Source organism: Carcharhinus amblyrhynchos, chromosome 16, assembly GCF_965287045.1.
Source record: "Carcharhinus amblyrhynchos chromosome 16, sCarAmb.v2.hapA, whole genome shotgun sequence".
NCBI lineage: Eukaryota > Metazoa > Chordata > Chondrichthyes > Carcharhiniformes > Carcharhinidae > Carcharhinus > Carcharhinus amblyrhynchos.
The window spans coordinates 10,216,996-10,226,459 of record NC_137339.1 but is presented as its reverse complement, the minus strand read 5'-3'; positions in this window follow the sequence as shown (position 1 = coordinate 10,226,459).

Here is a 9,464-nt window from a genome sequence, read left to right as displayed (position 1 = left end):
ATTTGTCGGGTGTTAGCGATGGAAAGGTGGTAGGACTGGAGGGTCTTAATGACATTACTGTTACTAGAGAGGCGGTGCTCGACAGACTGGAGGGGCTGATTGTGGACAAGTCCCCAGGACCGGATGGAATGCATCCGAGGGTTCTGAAAGAAATGGCGGAGGTGATAGTGGATGCCTTGGTGGTTATTTTCCAGACATCACTGGATTCCGGGGAAGTGCCGGAAGATTGGAAAACGGCTAATGTTACGCCGTTGTTTAAGAAGGGTGCCAGGCAAAAGGCGGGGAATTATAGGCCGGTTAGTTTAACGTCTGTGCTAGGTAAAATGTTAGAATCCGTCATTAAGGAGGAAATTGCGAGGCATCTTGAAGGGAATTGCTTGATAGAGCAGACGCAGCACGGTTTCATTAAAGGGAAGTCGTGTCTGACAAATTTACTGGAGTTCTATGAGGATGTGTCTAGGGCGGTGGATAGAGGAGAGCCGGTGGATGTGGTCTTTCTGGATTTTCAGAAGGCGTTTGACAAAGTACCTCACAAGAGGTTATTGCAGAAGGTCGAGGGACATGGAGTTGGGGGTAGGGTGTTAGCGTGGATAGAGGATTGGTTGTCAAATAGGAGGCAGAGAGTGGGGGTCAACGGGTGCTATTCGGATTGGCGGATGGTGACTAGTGGAGTGCCCCAGGGGTCGGTGCTGGGGCCTCAGCTTTTTACCATTTATATAGATGATCTGGAGGAGGGAACCGAGTGTAGGGTGTCGAAATTTGCTGATGACACCAAGATTGGTGGAACGGCAAATTGTGCGGAGGGTGTGGAGAGTCTGCAGAAGGATCTAGATAGGCTGGGTGAATGGGCCAGGAAATGGCAAATGGAATTTAATGTTGGCAAGTGTGAGGTGGTCCACTTTGGTAGGAATAATGGTAGGAAGGACTATTACTTACGGGGCGAAAAACTGCAGCAGTCGACGGTGCAGAGGGACCTCGGGGTCCTTGTGCATGAGTCGCAAATACCCAGCTTGCAGGTGCAGCAGGTGGTCAGGAAGGCTAATGGGATGCTGGCCTTCATAGCGAGGGGGATTGAATATAAAAGTAGGGAGGTCTTGCTGCAGCTGTATAGGGCATTGGTGAGGCTGCAGCTGGAGTACTGTGTGCAGTTTTGGGCGCCGCACCTGCACAAAGATATTTTGGCCTTGGAGGGAGTGCAGAGGAGGTTTACTAGGCTGATACCGGAGTTGAGGGGGTTGAGCTATGAGGAGAGGCTGAATAAACTGAGCTTGTACTCGTTAGAGTTTAGAAGAATGAGGGGAGATCTCATTGAGACGTATAAGATGATGAATGGGATGGATAGGATAGAGGTGGAGAGACTCTTCCCGCTCAAAAAAGACAGTAGGACTAGGGGGCACAGCCTCAAGATAAAGGGGGGGCGGTTTAGAACGGAGTTGAGGAGGAACTTCTTCACTCAAAGGGTGGTGAATCTCTGGAATTCTCTGCCCGTTGAAGTGGTGGAGGCTGCCTCACTAAATATTTTTAAGACACGGGTTGATGGGTTTTTGATAAGAGAGGGGATTAAGGGTTATGGGGAGAGGGCGGGAAAGTGGAACTGATCCACGACAGATCAGCCATGATCTTATTGAATGGCGGGGCAGGCTCGAAGGGCTAGATGGCCTACTCCTGCTCCTATTTCTTATGTTCTTATGTTCTTATATTTGGAGTGCAGGGGGAAAAACTGGAGCACCCGCAGGAAACCCACGCAGACACGGGGAGAATGTGCAAACTCCACACAGACAGTGACCTGAATTGAAGCCGGATCCCTGGCGGTGTGAGGCAGCAGTGCTAACCACTGAGCCGCCCTCGTTGGACTTAGATTTTTGCAGCGAATGAGTTGCTTTTGTTTGTGTGTGTGGGTTGAGTCGGGTGGGGTTGGGGAGAAAGGGAAGATGTGAAAGCGAGGAGATTAGTTGTGGCGGGGGGGGGGTGTGGGTGGGAAACAGATTAGATTAACTGGCATTAAACAAAATGCAAAGCAGGCCAGAAGGGAACTGAATGAAAATGAAAATTAGACATTGCGTCAAAAGGTCTCTCTAGCCACAACAGAAATCTTTCTCCTTCAGATGCTTAGTGAGATACCATGCATTTTCTGTCAATGGTAATTCATGTTATTACTTATTTGCAGGTTGGAGGATAAGAGATCACTTTTACATTTAAACAGTGGCCGTTCTTTACATTTGCAGGCAGGCACCGATTGCAAGTTACCACTTTCTCCCTGGTCTCTTTGCTGCCAATCCTCCATCACCCAGATGTATTGCACCTCTCCACCCCCTCCCCCAGGACCCCTGCTCTTTATGAATTAGCTGCTCGTTATCTTAACCCAGATGAGTCACAGGGCGAAACTGGAATCTACCTGGGGGTACTTTCCATTCAAGGAAACTCCAAATATCAAATTACTTCTGGTTTGATCAGATAGATTATTGTCACGTTGGGATCCAGTGAAAAGTAGTGTTTCTTGCGTGCTGTACAAGAAAAGCATACTGTACATAGAGAAGAAAGAGTGCAGAATGTAGTGTTACAGTCATAGCATAGTCATTTGCATGATGGACTGGGCTTAGTTCACGACCCTTTGAAGTTTTTTGTGGTCTTGGAAAGAGTAGGAGTGATACCAAGCTGTGATACATTCGGAAAGGACTCTTTCCATCGTGCATCTGTAAAAGCTGGTGACAGTCACAGCGGACATGCCAAATTTCCTCAGCCACCTGAGAAAGTAGAGGTGTTGGTGCACTGACTATGGGGGCGTTGATTTGATTTATTATTGTCATGTATTGGGATACGGTGAAAAATATAGTTTTTTTTGTACGCTATACAGATAAAGCATACCTTTCATAAAGAAGGAGACAAGAGAGTGCAGAATGTAGTGTTACAGTCATAGCTAGAGTGTAGAGAAAGATCAACATTACATAAGGTAGGTCCGTTCAAAAGTCTGATGGCAGCAGGGAAGAAGCGAAGAAAATGTTTCTGAGTCGGATGGTTCGCGATCTCAGTCATTTGTATATTTGTCCCAACGAAGGAAAGTGAAAGAGAAAATGTCCAGGGTGCGTGGGGTCCTTGATTATGCTGGCTGCTTTGCCGAGGCAGCGGGAAGTGTAGACAGAGTCAATGGATGGGAGACTGGTTTGCGTGATGGACTGGGTTTCATTCCCTTTGTAGTTTCTTGCAGTCTTGGGCAGAGCAGGAGCCCATACCAAGCTGTGATACAACCAGAAAGAATGCTTCCTATGGTGCATCTGTAAAAGTTGATGAGAGTCATAGCAGACATGCTGAATTTTCTTAGTTAAACTTCAGTGTTAAACTCTATTTCTCTCTCCACACATGCTGCCTGACCAGCTGAGTGTTTCCAGCATTTTCTGTTTATATTTTCCGAATTACATCTTTGCTTTCTTTCCCCCTCCTCCTCCACAGGTTACATAACCTCCGCAACCAGCTCCTGTTTCCCACTTACTGAAGTAGTCAGCTGCTTTAGAATGTTTGTGGCCTTGTGTCACCACAATTGTATGAGGAAATCAGCGACTTTTCTCCTCCCCCAAAATTACTGGGCGACAGACAAGGCATTATGGAGAAATTGTCATCTTAGGCCCTCATCCGAGCCTTTGTTACCTCCAGACTATTCAAGTGGACTCCATGGTCAGTATCAGGGGAGGCGATGGCCTAGTGGTATTATCGCTAGACTATTAATCCAGAAACTTCAGCGAATATTCTGGGGACCCTGATTCGAATCCCGCCACAGCAGATGGTGGAATTTGAATTCAATTTTAAAAAGTATCTGGAATTAAGAATCTACTGATGATCACGAAACCATTGTCGGAAAAATCCACCTTGCTCACGAATGTCCTTTAGGGAAGGAAATCTGCCGTCCTTACCCGGTCTGGCCTACGTGTGAGTCCAGAGCCACAGCAATGTGGTTGACTCTCAGCTGCCCTCGGGCAACTAGGGATGGGCAATAAATGTTGGCCCAGCCAGCGACACTCATGTCCCATGAATGAATGAAAAAAAAAATTTGTGAGAGAAGTAAACACTTCAGCTCTGTGAATCTTGGTCGGACGTTATGCGCAAGTTGTAAGTTTCCTGGCAGGGAATACACCTCCAGGTAGATTCCAGTTTCCCCATGATTCATCTTGGTTATGAGGCATGCTGCTCTCCATAGGACTACGTCCTCCCATCGAATCCCATTCGCTCATCAGCCCAGTGCTCGTTGACCTGGCTCATGGTCAAGCAGTGCCTCCATCCTAAAATTCCCATCCTAGCTTTCAAATCCCTCCCCTATCTCCGTGATATCCTCCAGCCCCACAATCCCCCGGGATATCGGCCGATGGTCTTTTAATTCTGACCTCGTGAACATCACCCATTTTATTTGCTCTGCGGTTGGTGGTCGTACCTTCAGCCGTCAACAGGTTTGGGGTTGAAGAAAAGCGAAATACCACAGATGCTATAAATCTGAAATTAAAAACAGGAAGTGCTGGGCACCACGGTGGCCCAGTGGTTAGCACTGCTGCCTCACAGCGCCAGGGACCCAGGTTCGATTCCCAGCCTGGGGGGTCATTGTCTGTGGGGAGTCTGCACATTCTCTCCCTACCTGCATCGGTTTCCTCTGGGTGCTCTGGTTTCCTCCCACGGTCCAAAGATGTGTAGGTTAGGTTGATTAGCTATGCTAAATTGCCTCTTTGTGTAAGAGGGATTAGCAGCTTAAATACTTGGGGTTACCATAAGAGAGAGGAGCAGAATTAGGCCACTTGGCCCATCGAGCCTGCTCCGCCATTCAATCATAGCTGATTTTTTTTCTCATCTCCATTCTCCTGATCCCCTTATTAATCAAGAACTTATCCGTCTCTGTCTTAAAAACACTCAATGACTTGGCTTCCACAGCCTTCTGCGGCAAAGAGTTCCACAGATTCACAACTCTCTGGCTAAAGAAATTCCTCCTTATCTCCGATTTAAAGGAGCGTCCCTTTAGCCTGAGGTTGTGCCCTTTGAATCTAGCTTTTCCTCCTCGTGGAAACATACTCTCCACGTTAGCACTGCTGCCTCACAGCGCCAGGGACCCAGGTTCAATCCCAGCCTGGGGTCATTGGCTGTGCGGAGTCTGCCCATTCTCTCCCTGTCTGCATCGATTTCCTTTGGGTGCTCTGGTTTCCTCCCACAGTCCAAAGATGTGCAGATTAGGTTGATTGGCTATGCTCCAATATCCGAAAGGTTAATAAGATCGCCCCTCATCCTTCTGAGCTCCAACGAGGGGGAGTCCTCAACTATTTCTCATACGACAAGCTCTTCATTCCAGGGATCATTCTTGTGAACCTCCTCTGGACCCTTTCCAAAGCCAGCACATCCTGCCTTAAATACAGGGCCCAAAACTGCTCACAATATTCCAAATGGGGTCTAACCAGGGCCTTATGGGATTGTGATCAATGCAGACTTGATGGGCTGAATGGCCTCCTTCCACGCAGTAGGGATTCTATGAAAAACTCAGCTGGTCTGGTTGCGGCTGTGGTGAGAGAAACAGAGTTAATATGTCGAGTCAAATAGGACTATTCTTCCCAACAAAAGCTTAAGTTTTGGAAATTCCTTCCAAAACCTCCTTTAGTACTCATCTGAAACCCCACCTATTTGACTCTTCCAAGCTTTTGACTTCTGGCCTAATATTCCTTTATGTGACTCTGTTAAACTTTGCTGTGCGAAGCACCTTGGAACATTTTACTCCATTAAGGCCACTGTAAAAATATAAGTTGGTGTATCTTTGGATACATCACTGCAGTCTCGCAAAACGTTTTCAAAATCTGCACCACTTGTGTTTGAATATTGATCATTTTCCGCAGGGACTCAATCAAAAATAATATGCAACATAAACTTCGACTGAACAGGATAAAAATGGAGTGTAGGTAAAGTGGGAAGGGGGGGAGATTTCCACCATTGATATTCATATCACTCACATACTTAGAATGAACCTGGCTATAACCTTAATCTGGAATGTAACCAAGGTCGAATGATGCGTCATCACACCCGATTATCTTATTGAAAACAGACGCTTCTTAAAATTCCATGGAATACAAGCTTTTTTTATAACATTTCTCTGCTATGATTAAACAGAACGAGGGGCCCTTGCGTTGGGGATGATCTTGTATGTGAACTCCCAGAACCTCCAGCCTCTCAGTTATTTCAACCGGTTTTGATCAAATCGTAGAGTCCTTACAGTGTGGAAGGAGACCATTCGGCCCATCAAGTCTGCATCAATTCCTCAACGTAGCATCCTACCCAAGCCCTATCCCCGTGACCCCACGTATTTACCCCGCTAATCCCCCTAAACTGCACATCCTGGGAAACAATTAAACAATTAAAGTGACAATTTAGCATGGCCAATCCACCCAACCTGCACATCTTTGGAGTGTGAGAGGGAACCCATGTAGACTCGATGGGGGAGCGTGCCAACCCTACACAGTCATCCAAGGACGGAATCAAACCCGAGTCCCTGAGGCAACAGTGCTAACCACTGTGCCACCCCTTAGACAATTAGTTTCACGATGGGGGGGAAGGGGGAGTGGGTGGGGTGAACTAATGAAGTGAAGAAGATGCTGGCTTGGAATTTCATGTACCCAGATACACACAATTAATGTCGGTGGCAAATATACAGTTTAAACGATGGCAGACTTTTGATGGATACACGTGTATGTGCAACACACAAAGATTTTGCGCCGTTCTCATAGAACTCTCACTGAATCCCTACAGTGCAGAAAGAAGCCATTTGGCCCATCGAGTCTGCACTGACCACAATCCCACCCAGGCCCTACCCCCGTATCCCTACACATTTACCTGCTAATCCCTCTAACCTACACATCTCAGAACACTAAGGGACAATTTCAGCATGGCCAATGAACCTAACCCGCACATCTTTGGACTGTGGGGGTGAAACCGGAGCACCTGGAGGAAACCCATGCAGACACGAGGAGAATGTGCAAACTCCACACAGACAGTGACTCAAGCCGGGAATCAAACCCAAAGTCCCGGGAGCTGTGAAGCAGCAGTGCTAACCCACTGTGTTACCACGCCACCCTTTCTTTGCAGAAAGATAAGGGATACATTTTACCCGGAAGGCACTAAAAAAAAAATCCAACATTGAAGCAGCAATTTAATTTATCCACAACACAGCGCTTGTGAAGAATTTCCCTGATATTTGCAGAGGCCTGATAAGTATGTTCTGCATTCAGAATCCTTTGAAGATGAGCTTCTGAGCAACTTCAGCTAGTCAGCAGCACAGGCACAAGCTGTGAAAATGAACCAGTTACATTCCCAACAGCCATCTCTCACTTCACTCTCCAGCCAGACTCCAGTTTTTGATGTATCGGTTATGACAGCGCTTGGATCCCAGATGTACTCAGTCTGAGAGATTTCCAACACTTCTAACACATTGTAAAATTCATATTGCTCAAGCCTTTTCCCTTGGGGGAGTGGAGGAATTACTCCGCCACATGTTCCTTTTGTTCCTGCCTCTTTCATGATATTTTTAAATGTTTTCTTCCTCATCTCGCGCTCGTGCAAGGAACGGGCTTGATGTGGCAACTGATAAATCTCCCATCGGTTCAGTCGGTAGCACTCGCAACTCTGGATAAGAAAGTTGTGGACTTAGGAACTACTCCTGAAAGCTCAGCACATAACCCCACCTCGGCATTCCCAAGTGCAAAACTGAGGGATGAGATGTTGAACTGAGGCCCCATCCGCACTCTCGGGTAGACACCATTTTGAAAGTCAGCAAAATTATCCCTGTTATCCTGGCCAAGATCCTAGTTAATCACAGAAGCCCTACAGTGCAGGAGGCCCATCAAGCCTAAACTGACAATTCCACCCAGGCCCTCTCCCCGTAAATTTATCCTGCTCATCCCCCTAGCACTAAAGGGAAAATTTAGCATGGCCAATCCATCTAATCAGCACATAGAATCTCTACAGCAGGAGGCCAATCAGCCCATCGAGCCTGCACTGACAATGATGCCACCCTATCCCCGGAACCCCACATATTTATCCTGCCATTCCCCTGACACAAGGGTCAATTTAGTATGGCCAACCAACCTAACCCGCACATCTTTGGAGCAAGAGGGGAAACCAGGGCAACCGGAAGAAACCCACACAGACAATGGGAGAACGTGCGAACTCCACACTCGAGGCTGGAATCGAACCTTGGTTCCTGGCACCGTGAGGAAGCAGTGATAACCATTGTGCCACCTTACATAATCAAAATGGATTAAACGGTCTCTGTCATGTTACTGTTTGTTGGATGTGACTCCACACAAATTGGCTGCTGTGTTTCTGACAGTGACTACACTTCCAAAATACTTTATTGGCGATTAAGCGCTTTGGGATTCAAAGGATTATGAAAGGTGCTATAGAAATACAACTATTTTCTTCCTTATGTGGTCATTCTCTTCAATCTCTGATGTGCTGTCGGTTTTCAACCACGGGTCTTGGAAAACGTATACACCAAACACAAATGTAGCAACTTGAATATTATTCCCCATTCTCCCAGCCCCTTAAAATGGATAAAAGCAAATTATTGCAGGGGCTGGAATCTGAAACCAAAAGGGAAAATGCTGGAAAATCTCAGTGAGTCTAGCAGCATCTGTAAGGAGAAAAAAGAGCTGACATTTCGAGTCCAGATGACCCTTTTTCTTTGCTAGAAAGCATGGAAAGTGGGAGATATTTATACAGTAGGGTGAGGGAATGAAAGATGAATCATAGCCACAAAAACAAGGGGAAAGGCTGCTAATGGCAGCCCAAAGAGAGAATAAAAGATGTGAATGGCCAAACGGCAGAGAAGCTGAAATCAGAGGGTAAGGTACGACAGATAAAGATGTGGGGGGAGGAAGATGGGTTGGGGGGAGGTAAAACTGAGGAAAAGGGGAAATGGGAAGCAAAGCATTGAAATGGACCTTGGCCACCTTTCCCCAAAAAGCCCAACTTCCATCTTCCCACTGTTGCCCAATCTCTAATTGCCTTTCTTCCCTTCTTAACAGTCTCTCTGGTATCAGCAGGGGAGCACAAAGCACTACATAGATTTGAGAGTAAAAAAACAAGTCAGTGATTCAGCCCCAGATTTACCCTGAAAATTTATACCAGTTCGTAATGTGCTCGCTATCCACACCCATGGAGCATTGCTGCTTGCAAACCAAAAGGTAATGGCATCAACAAGTGGAACAAACGTAGCCCAGAGAAAGCCAGTGCTACTGAGAAAGAAGAGGAAACTAAATTATTTTTAGTGCATCAATTAAAGAAAACTATAAATATTTGTCCCGCATTTCAAGTGAGCATTTCTAAATAGGAACATTTTGGTAATGTTGACAGGTTTATGAACCTAAAGGTTTGCAATATCATACCTCTTACTACTGGAAAGCTAAGTTAACAGGGTGGTGAGAAAAAACATATGGCACACTCGCCTTTAT